The sequence below is a fragment of the Pongo abelii genome, chromosome 4 (genome assembly GCF_028885655.2).
Source record: "Pongo abelii isolate AG06213 chromosome 4, NHGRI_mPonAbe1-v2.0_pri, whole genome shotgun sequence".
NCBI lineage: Eukaryota > Metazoa > Chordata > Mammalia > Primates > Hominidae > Pongo > Pongo abelii.
The window spans coordinates 47419692-47433904 of NC_071989.2; positions in this window are offsets into that span (position 1 = coordinate 47419692).

Consider the following 14213-nt stretch of genomic DNA (forward strand, 5'->3'; position numbering starts at 1 on the left):
AAAACGAAATATCATCACATAAAAACTCGACAGAAGCATTCTCTGAAACTTCTTTGTGATAAGTGCATTCAACTCACAGACTCGAACGTTTCTTTTGATAGAACAGTTTAGAAACACTCCTTTTGTAGAATCTGCAAGTGTTTATTTGGAGCGCTTTGAGGCCTATGTTGGAAAAGGACATATCTTCACATCAAAAGTAGACAGACGCATTCTCAGAAACTTCTTTGTGATGAGTGCATTGAACTCACAGAGTTGAACCTACTTATTGATAGAGAAGTTTTGAAACACCCTTTTTGTAGAATCTGCAAGTGAATATTTGGCGCGATTTGAGGCCTATGCAGGAAACGGAAATATCTTCACATGAAAACTAGACAGATGAATTCTCAGAAACGTCTTTGTGATGAGTGCATTCAACTCACAGACTTGAAGCTTCCTTTTGAAAGAGCAGTTTCGAAACAGTCTTTTTGTAGAATCTGCAAGTGGATATTTGGAGCGCTTTGAGGGCTATGCTGGAAAAGTTAATACCTTCACCTAAAAACTAGACAGAAGCATAGTCAGAAACTTCTTTGTGATGTGTGCATTGAACTCACAGAGTTGAACCTTTCTTTTGATACAGAAGTTTTGAAACACTCTTTTCGTAGAATCTTCAAGTGGATGTATGGAGTGATTTGAGGCCTATGCTGGAAAAGGAAATACCTTCACGTAGAAACTAGACAAAAGCATTCTCAGAAAGTTCCCTGTGCTTTGTGCATTCAACTCACAGAGTTGAACATTCCCTTTGATAGAGCAGTTTTGAAACACTCTTTTTGTAGAATCTGCAAGTGGATATTTGGAGCGCTTTGAGGCCTCTGCTCCCAGAGGAATTATCATTGCATAAAAACTAGATGGAAGCGTTCTCAGAAACTTCCTTGTGATGAGTGCATTCAACTCGCAGAGTGGAACCTTCCTTTCGATAGACCAGTTTTGAAACACTGTTTTTGTAGAATCCGCAAGTGGCTATTTGGAGCTCTTTGAGGCTTATGCTGGAAAAGGAAATATCTTCATCTACAAACTAGACAGAAGCATTCTCAGAAACTTCTTTGTCATGTGGGGATTGAACTCACAGAGTTGAACATTCCTTTACATAGAGCAGTTTTGCAACACCCTTTCGGTGGAAAGTGAAAGTGCTTATTTGGTGCGATGGCGGCATCTAGTGGATAAGGAAATACATTCAGATGAAAACAAGATACATCCATTCTCAGAAACTTCTTTGTGATGACTGCATTCTACTCACAGAGTTGAACCTTCCTTTTGATAGAACAGTTTGGAAACACTCTTTTTGTGGAATCTGCAAGTGGCTATTTGGAGCGCTTTGAGGCCTATGCTGGAAAAGGAAATATCTTCACATAAAACCTAGACAGAAGTATTCCCAGAAAGTTTTTCTGATGTGCGCATTCAACTCACCGAGTTGAACCTTCCTTTAGATAGAGCAGTTTTGAAAGACTCTTTCTGTAGTACCTGCGAGTGGATATTTGGAGTGCTTTGAGTGCTACACTGTAAAAGCAAATATCTTCACTTAGAATCTAGACAGAAGAATTCTCAGACACTTCCCTGTGCTCTCTGCATTCCACTCACAGAGTTGAACCTTCCTTTTGATAGAACAGTTTTGAAACACTCTTGTGGTAGAATCTGCAAGTCGATATTTGGAAGGTTTGGAGGCCTATCCTGGGAAAGGAAATATCTTCCCATCAAAACTAGATAGAAGCATTCTCAGAAACTTCTTAGTGATGTGCGCATTCAAGTCACAGAGTTGAAGCTTCCTTTTGATATAGCAGTTTTGAACCACTCTTTTAGTAGAATCTGCAAGTGGATGTTTGGAGAGCTAAGAGGCCAACACTGGAAAAGGAAATATCTTCACGTAAAAACTAGACGGAAGCATTCTCAGAAACTTCAATGGGCTTTACGCATTCAACTCACAGAGTGCAATGTTCCTTTTGAGAGCGCAGTTTTAAAACACTGTTTTTGTAGAATTTGCTAGAGGATGTTTGGAGCGATGTGGGGCCTTTGCTGGAAAAGGAAATATCTTCACATAAAACCTAGACAGAAGCATTCTCAGAAACTCCTTTGTGATGAGTGCATTCAAATCACACACTTGAACCTTCCTTTGGAAAGAGCAGTTTTGAAACACTCTTTTTGAAGAATCTGCAAGTGGATATTTGGAGCGATTTGAGGCCTATGCTGGAAAATGAAATATCTTCACCTACAAACTAGACGGAAGCATTCTCAGAAACTTCTTTGTGATGAGTGCATTCAACTCACAGAGTTGAAGCTTCCTTTTGACAGAGCAGTTTTGAAACACTCTTTTAGCAGCATCTGCAAGTGGATATTTGGAGCGCTTTGAGGCCAAGGCTGGAAAACGAAATATCATCACATAAAAACTCGACAGAAGCATTCTCTGAAACTTCTTTGTGATGAGTGCATTCAACTCACAGACTCGAACGTTTCTTTTGATAGAACAGTTTAGAAACACTCCTTTTGTAGAATCTGCAAGTGTTTATTTGGAGCGCTTTGAGGCCTATGTTGGAAAAGGACATATCTTCACATCAAAAGTAGACAGACGCATTCTCAGAAACTTCTTTGTGATGAGTGCATTGAACTCACAGAGTTCAACCTACCTATTGATAGAGAAGTTTTGAAACACCCTTTTTGTAGAATCTGCAAGTGAATATTTGGCGCGATATGAGGCCTATGCTGGAAATGGAAATATCTTCACATGAAAACTAGACAGATGAATTCTCAGAAACGTCTTTGTGATGAGTGCATTCAACTCACAGACTTGAAGCTTAATTTTGAAAGAGCAGTTTCGAAACACTCTTTTTGTAGAATCTGCAAGTGGATATTTGGAGCGCTTTGAGGGCTATGCTGGAAAAGTTTATATCTTCACCTAAAAACTAGACAGAAGCATACTCAGAAACTTCTTTGTGATGTGTGCATTGAACTCACAGAGCTGAACCTTTCTTTTGATACAGAATTTTGAAACACTCTTTTCGTAGTATCTTCAAGTGGATGTATGGAGTGCTTTGAGGCCTATGCTGGAAAAGGAAATATCTTCACGTAGAAACTGGACAAAAGCATTCTCAGAAAATTCTTCCTAATGAGTGCATTCAACTCACAGAGTTGAAGCTTCCTTTTGATAGAGCAGTTTTGAAACACTCTTTTAGCAGCATCTGCAAGTGGATATTTGGAGCGCTTTGAGGCCAAGGCTGGAAAACGAAATATCATCACATAAAAACTCGACAGAAGCATTCTCTGAAACTTCTTTGTGATAAGTGCATTCAACTCACAGACTCGAACGTTTCTTTTGATAGAACAGTTTAGAAACACTCCTTTTGTAGAATCTGCAAGTGTTTATTTGGAGCGCTTTGAGGCCTATGTTGGAAAAGGACATATCTTCACATCAAAAGTAGACAGACGCATTCTCAGAAACTTCTTTGTGATGAGTGCATTGAACTCACAGAGTTGAACCTACTTATTGATAGAGAAGTTTTGAAACACCCTTTTTGTAGAATCTGCAAGTGAATATTTGGCGCGATTTGAGGCCTATGCAGGAAACGGAAATATCTTCACATGAAAACTAGACAGATGAATTCTCAGAAACGTCTTTGTGATGAGTGCATTCAACTCACAGACTTGAAGCTTCCTTTTGAAAGAGCAGTTTCGAAACAGTCTTTTTGTAGAATCTGCAAGTGGATATTTGGAGCGCTTTGAGGGCTATGCTGGAAAAGTTAATACCTTCACCTAAAAACTAGACAGAAGCATAGTCAGAAACTTCTTTGTGATGTGTGCATTGAACTCACAGAGTTGAACCTTTCTTTTGATACAGAAGTTTTGAAACACTCTTTTCGTAGAATCTTCAAGTGGATGTATGGAGTGATTTGAGGCCTATGCTGGAAAAGGAAATACCTTCACGTAGAAACTAGACAAAAGCATTCTCAGAAAGTTCCCTGTGCTTTGTGCATTCAACTCACAGAGTTGAACATTCCCTTTGATAGAGCAGTTTTGAAACACTCTTTTTGTAGAATCTGCAAGTGGATATTTGGAGCGCTTTGAGGCCTCTGCTCCCAGAGGAATTATCATTGCATAAAAACTAGATGGAAGCGTTCTCAGAAACTTCCTTGTGATGAGTGCATTCAACTCGCAGAGTGGAACCTTCCTTTCGATAGACCAGTTTTGAAACACTGTTTTTGTAGAATCCGCAAGTGGCTATTTGGAGCTCTTTGAGGCTTATGCTGGAAAAGGAAATATCTTCATCTACAAACTAGACAGAAGCATTCTCAGAAACTTCTTTGTCATGTGGGGATTGAACTCACAGAGTTGAACATTCCTTTACATAGAGCAGTTTTGCAACACCCTTTCGGTGGAAAGTGAAAGTGCTTATTTGGTGCGATGGCGGCATCTAGTGGATAAGGAAATACATTCAGATGAAAACAAGATACATCCATTCTCAGAAACTTCTTTGTGATGACTGCATTCTACTCACAGAGTTGAACCTTCCTTTTGATAGAACAGTTTGGAAACACTCTTTTTGTGGAATCTGCAAGTGGCTATTTGGAGCGCTTTGAGGCCTATGCTGGAAAAGGAAATATCTTCACATAAAACCTAGACAGAAGTATTCCCAGAAAGTTTTTCTGATGTGCGCATTCAACTCACCGAGTTGAACCTTCCTTTAGATAGAGCACTTTTGAAACACTCTTTCTGTAGTACCTGCGAGTGGATATTTGGAGTGCTTTGAGTGCTACACTGTAAAAGCAAATATCTTCACTTAGAATCTAGACAGAAGAATTCTCAGACACTTCCCTGTGCTCTCTGCATTCCACTCACAGAGTTGAACCTTCCTTTTGATAGAACAGTTTTGAAACACTCTTGTGGTAGAATCTGCAAGTCGATATTTGGAAGGTTTGGAGGCCTATCCTGGGAAAGGAAATATCTTCCCATCAAAACTAGATAGAAGCATTCTCAGAAACTTCTTAGTGATGTGCGCATTCAAGTCACAGAGTTGAAGCTTCCTTTTGATATAGCAGTTTTGAACCACTCTTTTAGTAGAATCTGCAAGTGGATGTTTGGAGAGCTAAGAGGCCAACACTGGAAAAGGAAATATCTTCACGTAAAAACTAGACGGAAGCATTCTCAGAAACTTCAATGGGCTTTACGCATTCAACTCACAGAGTGCAATGTTCCTTTTGAGAGCGCAGTTTTAAAACACTGTTTTTGTAGAATTTGCTAGAGGATGTTTGGAGCGATGTGGGGCCTTTGCTGGAAAAGGAAATATCTTCACATAAAACCTAGACAGAAGCATTCTCAGAAACTCCTTTGTGATGAGTGCATTCAAATCACACACTTGAACCTTCCTTTGGAAAGAGCAGTTTTGAAACACTCTTTTTGAAGAATCTGCAAGTGGATATTTGGAGCGATTTGAGGCCTATGCTGGAAAATGAAATATCTTCACCTACAAACTAGACGGAAGCATTCTCAGAAACTTCTTTGTGATGAGTGCATTCAACTCACAGAGTTGAAGCTTCCTTTTGACAGAGCAGTTTTGAAACACTCTTTTAGCAGCATCTGCAAGTGGATATTTGGAGCGCTTTGAGGCCAAGGCTGGAAAACGAAATATCATCACATAAAAACTCGACAGAAGCATTCTCTGAAACTTCTTTGTGATGAGTGCATTCAACTCACAGACTCGAACGTTTCTTTTGATAGAACAGTTTAGAAACACTCCTTTTGTAGAATCTGCAAGTGTTTATTTGGAGCGCTTTGAGGCCTATGTTGGAAAAGGACATATCTTCACATCAAAAGTAGACAGACGCATTCTCAGAAACTTCTTTGTGATGAGTGCATTGAACTCACAGAGTTCAACCTACCTATTGATAGAGAAGTTTTGAAACACCCTTTTTGTAGAATCTGCAAGTGAATATTTGGCGCGATATGAGGCCTATGCTGGAAATGGAAATATCTTCACATGAAAACTAGACAGATGAATTCTCAGAAACGTCTTTGTGATGAGTGCATTCAACTCACAGACTTGAAGCTTAATTTTGAAAGAGCAGTTTCGAAACACTCTTTTTGTAGAATCTGCAAGTGGATATTTGGAGCGCTTTGAGGGCTATGCTGGAAAAGTTTATATCTTCACCTAAAAACTAGACAGAAGCATACTCAGAAACTTCTTTGTGATGTGTGCATTGAACTCACAGAGCTGAACCTTTCTTTTGATACAGAATTTTGAAACACTCTTTTCGTAGTATCTTCAAGTGGATGTATGGAGTGCTTTGAGGCCTATGCTGGAAAAGGAAATATCTTCACGTAGAAACTGGACAAAAGCATTCTCAGAAAATTCTTCCTAATGAGTGCATTCAACTCACAGAGTTGAAGCTTCCTTTTGATAGAGCAGTTTTGAAACACTCTTTTAGCAGCATCTGCAAGTGGATATTTGGAGCGCTTTGAGGCCAAGGCTGGAAAACGAAATATCATCACATAAAAACTCGACAGAAGCATTCTCTGAAACTTCTTTGTGATAAGTGCATTCAACTCACAGACTCGAACGTTTCTTTTGATAGAGCAGTTTTGAAACACTCTTTTTGTAGAATCTGCAAGTGGATATTTGGAGCGCTTTGAGGCCTCTGCTCCCAGAGGAATTATCATTGCATAAAAACTAGATGGAAGCGTTCTCAGAAACTTCCTTGTGATGAGTGCATTCAACTCGCAGAGTGGAACCTTCCTTTCGATAGACCAGTTTTGAAACACTGTTTTTGTAGAATCCGCAAGTGGCTATTTGGAGCTCTTTGAGGCTTATGCTGGAAAAGGAAATATCTTCATCTACAAACTAGACAGAAGCATTCTCAGAAACTTCTTTGTCATGTGGGGATTGAACTCACAGAGTTGAACATTCCTTTACATAGAGCAGTTTTGCAACACCCTTTCGGTGGAAAGTGAAAGTGCTTATTTGGTGCGATGGCGGCATCTAGTGGATAAGGAAATACATTCAGATGAAAACAAGATACATCCATTCTCAGAAACTTCTTTGTGATGACTGCATTCTACTCACAGAGTTGAACCTTCCTTTTGATAGAACAGTTTGGAAACACTCTTTTTGTGGAATCTGCAAGTGGCTATTTGGAGCGCTTTGAGGCCTATGCTGGAAAAGGAAATATCTTCACATAAAACCTAGACAGAAGTATTCCCAGAAAGTTTTTCTGATGTGCGCATTCAACTCACCGAGTTGAACCTTCCTTTAGATAGAGCACTTTTGAAACACTCTTTCTGTAGTACCTGCGAGTGGATATTTGGAGTGCTTTGAGTGCTACACTGTAAAAGCAAATATCTTCACTTAGAATCTAGACAGAAGAATTCTCAGACACTTCCCTGTGCTCTCTGCATTCCACTCACAGAGTTGAACCTTCCTTTTGATAGAACAGTTTTGAAACACTCTTGTGGTAGAATCTGCAAGTCAATATTTGGAAGGTTTGGAGGCCTATCCTGGGAAAGGAAATATCTTCCCATCAAAACTAGATAGAAGCATTCTCAGAAACTTCTTAGTGATGTGCGCATTCAAGTCACAGAGTTGAAGCTTCCTTTTGATATAGCAGTTTTGAACCACTCTTTTAGTAGAATCTGCAAGTGGATGTTTGGAGAGCTAAGAGGCCAACACTGGAAAAGGAAATATCTTCACGTAAAAACTAGACGGAAGCATTCTCAGAAACTTCAATGGGCTTTACGCATTCAACTCACAGAGTGCAATGTTCCTTTTGAGAGCGCAGTTTTAAAACACTGTTTTTGTAGAATTTGCTAGAGGATGTTTGGAGCGATGTGGGGCCTTTGCTGGAAAAGGAAATATCTTCACATAAAACCTAGACAGAAGCATTCTCAGAAACTCCTTTGTGATGAGTGCATTCAAATCACACACTTGAACCTTCCTTTGGAAAGAGCAGTTTTGAAACACTCTTTTTGAAGAATCTGCAAGTGGATATTTGGAGCGATTTGAGGCCTATGCTGGAAAATGAAATATCTTCACCTACAAACTAGACGGAAGCATTCTCAGAAACTTCTTTGTGATGAGTGCATTCAACTCACAGAGTTGAAGCTTCCTTTTGACAGAGCAGTTTTGAAACACTCTTTTAGCAGCATCTGCAAGTGGATATTTGGAGCGCTTTGAGGCCAAGGCTGGAAAACGAAATATCATCACATAAAAACTCGACAGAAGCATTCTCTGAAACTTCTTTGTGATGAGTGCATTCAACTCACAGACTCGAACGTTTCTTTTGATAGAACAGTTTAGAAACACTCCTTTTGTAGAATCTGCAAGTGTTTATTTGGAGCGCTTTGAGGCCTATGTTGGAAAAGGACATATCTTCACTTCGAAAGTAGACACACGCATTCTCAGAAACTTCTTTGTGATGAGTGCATTGAACTCACCGAGTTGAACCTACCTATTGATAGAGAAGTTTTGAAACACCCTTTTTGTAGAATCTGCAAGTGAATATTTGGCGCGATATGAGGCCTATGCTGGAAATGGAAATATCTTCACATGAAAACTAGACAGATGAATTCTCAGAAACGTCTTTGTGATGAGTGCATTCAACTCATAGACTTGAAGCTTAATTTTGAAAGAGCAGTTTCGAAACACTCTTTTTGTAGAATCTGCAAGTGGATATTTGGAGCGCTTTGAGGGCTATGCTGGAAAAGTTTATATCTTCACCTAAAAACTAGACAGAAGCATACTCAGAAACTTCTTTGTGATGTGTGCATTGAACTCACAGAGCTGAACCTTTCTTTTGATACAGAATTTTGAAACACTCTTTTCGTAGTATCTTCAAGTGGATGTATGGAGTGCTTTGAGGCCTATGCTGGAAAAGGAAATATCTTCACGTAGAAACTGGACAAAAGCATTCTCAGAAAATTCTTCCTAATGAGTGCATTCAACTCACAGAGTTGAAGCTTCCTTTTGATAGAGCAGTTTTGAAACACTCTTTTAGCAGCATCTGCAAGTGGATATTTGGAGCGCTTTGAGGAAAAGGCTGGAAAACGAAATATCATCACATAAAAACTCGACAGAAACATTCTCTGAAACTTCTTTGTGATAAGTGCATTCAACTCACAGACTCGAACGTTTCTTTTGATAGAACAGTTTAGAAACACTCCTTTTGTAGAATCTGCAAGTGTTTATTTGGAGCGCTTTGAGGCCTATGTTGGAAAAGGACATATCTTCACATCAAAAGTAGACAGACGCATTCTCAGAAACTTCTTTGTGATGAGTGCATTGAACTCACAGAGTTGAACCTACTTATTGATAGAGAAGTTTTGAAACACCCTTTTTGTAGAATCTGCAAGTGAATATTTGGCGCGATTTGAGGCCTATGCAGGAAACGGAAATATCTTCACATGAAAACTAGACAGATGAATTCTCAGAAACGTCTTTGTGATGAGTGCATTCAACTCACAGACTTGAAGCTTCCTTTTGAAAGAGCAGTTTCGAAACAGTCTTTTTGTAGAATCTGCAAGTGGATATTTGGAGCGCTTTGAGGGCTATGCTGGAAAAGTTAATACCTTCACCTAAAAACTAGACAGAAGCATAGTCAGAAACTTCTTTGTGATGTGTGCATTGAACTCACAGAGTTGAACCTTTCTTTTGATACAGAAGTTTTGAAACACTCTTTTCGTAGAATCTTCAAGTGGATGTATGGAGTGATTTGAGGCCTATGCTGGAAAAGGAAATACCTTCACGTAGAAACTAGACAAAAGCATTCTCAGAAAGTTCCCTGTGCTTTGTGCATTCAACTCACAGAGTTGAACATTCCCTTTGATAGAGCAGTTTTGAAACACTCTTTTTGTAGAATCTGCAAGTGGATATTTGGAGCGCTTTGAGGCCTCTGCTCCCAGAGGAATTATCATTGCATAAAAACTAGATGGAAGCGTTCTCAGAAACTTCCTTGTGATGAGTGCATTCAACTCGCAGAGTGGAACCTTCCTTTCGATAGACCAGTTTTGAAACACTGTTTTTGTAGAATCCGCAAGTGGCTATTTGGAGCTCTTTGAGGCTTATGCTGGAAAAGGAAATATCTTCATCTACAAACTAGACAGAAGCATTCTCAGAAACTTCTTTGTCATGTGGGGATTGAACTCACAGAGTTGAACATTCCTTTACATAGAGCAGTTTTGCAACACCCTTTCGGTGGAAAGTGAAAGTGCTTATTTGGTGCGATGGCGGCATCTAGTGGATAAGGAAATACATTCAGATGAAAACAAGATACATCCATTCTCAGAAACTTCTTTGTGATGACTGCATTCTACTCACAGAGTTGAACCTTCCTTTTGATAGAACAGTTTGGAAACACTCTTTTTGTGGAATCTGCAAGTGGCTATTTGGAGCGCTTTGAGGCCTATGCTGGAAAAGGAAATATCTTCACATAAAACCTAGACAGAAGTATTCCCAGAAAGTTTTTCTGATGTGCGCATTCAACTCACCGAGTTGAACCTTCCTTTAGATAGAGCACTTTTGAAAGACTCTTTCTGTAGTACCTGCGAGTGGATATTTGGAGTGCTTTGAGTGCTACACTGTAAAAGCAAATATCTTCACTTAGAATCTAGACAGAAGAATTCTCAGAGACTTCCCTGTGCTCTCTGCATTCCACTCACAGAGTTGAACCTTCCTTTTGATAGAACAGTTTTGAAACACTCTTGTGGTAGAATCTGCAAGTCGATATTTGGAAGGTTTGGAGGCCTATCCTGGGAAAGGAAATATCTTCCCATCAAAACTAGATAGAAGCATTCTCAGAAACTTCTTAGTGATGTGCGCATTCAAGTCACAGAGTTGAAGCTTCCTTTTGATATAGCAGTTTTGAACCACTCTTTTAGTAGAATCTGCAAGTGGATGTTTGGAGAGCTAAGAGGCCAACACTGGAAAAGGAAATATCTTCACCTAAAAACTAGACGGAAGCATTCTCAGAAACTTCAATGGGCTTTACGCATTCAACTCACAGAGTGCAATGTTCCTTTTGAGAGCGCAGTTTTAAAACACTGTTTTTGTAGAATTTGCTAGAGGATGTTTGGAGCGATGTGGGGCCTTTGCTGGAAAAGGAAATATCTTCACATAAAACCTAGACAGAAGCATTCTCAGAAACTCCTTTGTGATGAGTGCATTCAAATCACACACTTGAACCTTCCTTTGGAAAGAGCAGTTTTGAAACACTCTTTTTGAAGAATCTGCAAGTGGATATTTGGAGCGATTTGAGGCCTATGCTGGAAAATGAAATATCTTCACCTACAAACTAGACGGAAGCATTCTCAGAAACTTCTTTGTGATGAGTGCATTCAACTCACAGAGTTGAAGCTTCCTTTTGACAGAGCAGTTTTGAAACACTCTTTTAGCAGCATCTGCAAGTGGATATTTGGAGCGCTTTGAGGCCAAGGCTGGAAAACGAAATATCATCACATAAAAACTCGACAGAAGCATTCTCTGAAACTTCTTTGTGATGAGTGCATTCAACTCACAGACTCGAACGTTTCTTTTGATAGAACAGTTTAGAAACACTCCTTTTGTAGAATCTGCAAGTGTTTATTTGGAGCGCTTTGAGGCCTATGTTGGAAAAGGACATATCTTCACATCAAAAGTAGACAGACGCATTCTCAGAAACTTCTTTGTGATGAGTGCATTGAACTCACAGAGTTCAACCTACCTATTGATAGAGAAGTTTTGAAACACCCTTTTTGTAGAATCTGCAAGTGAATATTTGGCGCGATATGAGGCCTATGCTGGAAATGGAAATATCTTCACATGAAAACTAGACAGATGAATTCTCAGAAACGTCTTTGTGATGAGTGCATTCAACTCACAGACTTGAAGCTTAATTTTGAAAGAGCAGTTTCGAAACACTCTTTTTGTAGAATCTGCAAGTGGATATTTGGAGCGCTTTGAGGGCTATGCTGGAAAAGTTTATATCTTCACCTAAAAACTAGACAGAAGCATACTCAGAAACTTCTTTGTGATGTGTGCATTGAACTCACAGAGCTGAACCTTTCTTTTGATACAGAATTTTGAAACACTCTTTTCGTAGTATCTTCAAGTGGATGTATGGAGTGCTTTGAGGCCTATGCTGGAAAAGGAAATATCTTCACGTAGAAACTGGACAAAAGCATTCTCAGAAAATTCTTCCTAATGAGTGCATTCAACTCACAGAGTTGAAGCTTCCTTTTGATAGAGCAGTTTTGAAACACTCTTTTAGCAGCATCTGCAAGTGGATATTTGGAGCGCTTTGAGGCCAAGGCTGGAAAACGAAATATCATCACATAAAAACTCGACAGAAGCATTCTCTGAAACTTCTTTGTGATAAGTGCATTCAACTCACAGACTCGAACGTTTCTTTTGATAGAACAGTTTAGAAACACTCCTTTTGTAGAATCTGCAAGTGTTTATTTGGAGCGCTTTGAGGCCTATGTTGGAAAAGGACATATCTTCACATCAAAAGTAGACAGACGCATTCTCAGAAACTTCTTTGTGATGAGTGCATTGAACTCACAGAGTTGAACCTACTTATTGATAGAGAAGTTTTGAAACACCCTTTTTGTAGAATCTGCAAGTGAATATTTGGCGCGATTTGAGGCCTATGCAGGAAACGGAAATATCTTCACATGAAAACTAGACAGATGAATTCTCAGAAACGTCTTTGTGATGAGTGCATTCAACTCACAGACTTGAAGCTTCCTTTTGAAAGAGCAGTTTCGAAACAGTCTTTTTGTAGAATCTGCAAGTGGATATTTGGAGCGCTTTGAGGGCTATGCTGGAAAAGTTAATACCTTCACCTAAAAACTAGACAGAAGCATAGTCAGAAACTTCTTTGTGATGTGTGCATTGAACTCACAGAGTTGAACCTTTCTTTTGATACAGAAGTTTTGAAACACTCTTTTCGTAGAATCTTCAAGTGGATGTATGGAGTGATTTGAGGCCTATGCTGGAAAAGGAAATACCTTCACGTAGAAACTAGACAAAAGCATTCTCAGAAAGTTCCCTGTGCTTTGTGCATTCAACTCACAGAGTTGAACATTCCCTTTGATAGAGCAGTTTTGAAACACTCTTTTTGTAGAATCTGCAAGTGGATATTTGGAGCGCTTTGAGGCCTCTGCTCCCAGAGGAATTATCATTGCATAAAAACTAGATGGAAGCGTTCTCAGAAACTTCCTTGTGATGAGTGCATTCAACTCGCAGAGTGGAACCTTCCTTTCGATAGACCAGTTTTGAAACACTGTTTTTGTAGAATCCGCAAGTGGCTATTTGGAGCTCTTTGAGGCTTATGCTGGAAAAGGAAATATCTTCATCTACAAACTAGACAGAAGCATTCTCAGAAACTTCTTTGTCATGTGGGGATTGAACTCACAGAGTTGAACATTCCTTTACATAGAGCAGTTTTGCAACACCCTTTCGGTGGAAAGTGAAAGTGCTTATTTGGTGCGATGGCGGCATCTAGTGGATAAGGAAATACATTCAGATGAAAACAAGATACATCCATTCTCAGAAACTTCTTTGTGATGACTGCATTCTACTCACAGAGTTGAACCTTCCTTTTGATAGAACAGTTTGGAAACACTCTTTTTGTGGAATCTGCAAGAGGCTATTTGGAGCGCTTTGAGGCCTATGCTGGAAAAGGAAATATCTTCACATAAAACCTAGACAGAAGTATTCCCAGAAAGTTTTTCTAATGTGCGCATTCAACTCACCGAGTTGAACCTTCCTTTAGATAGAGCACTTTTGAAAGACTCTTTCTGTAGTACCTGCGAGTGGATATTTGGAGTGCTTTGAGTGCTACACTGTAAAAGCAAATATCTTCACTTAGAATCTAGACAGAAGAATTCTCAGAGACTTCCCTGTGCTCTCTGCATTCCACTCACAGAGTTGAACCTTCCTTTTGATAGAACAGTTTTGAAACACTCTTGTGGTAGAATCTGCAAGTCGATATTTGGAAGGTTTGGAGGCCTATCCTGGGAAAGGAAATATCTTCCCATCAAAACTAGATAGAAGCATTCTCAGAAACTTCTTAGTGATGTGCGCATTCAAGTCACAGAGTTGAAGCTTCCTTTTGATATAGCAGTTTTGAACCACTCTTTTAGTAGAATCTGCAAGTGGATGTTTGGAGAGCTAAGAGGCCAACACTGGAAAAGGAAATATCTTCACCTAAAAACTAGACGGA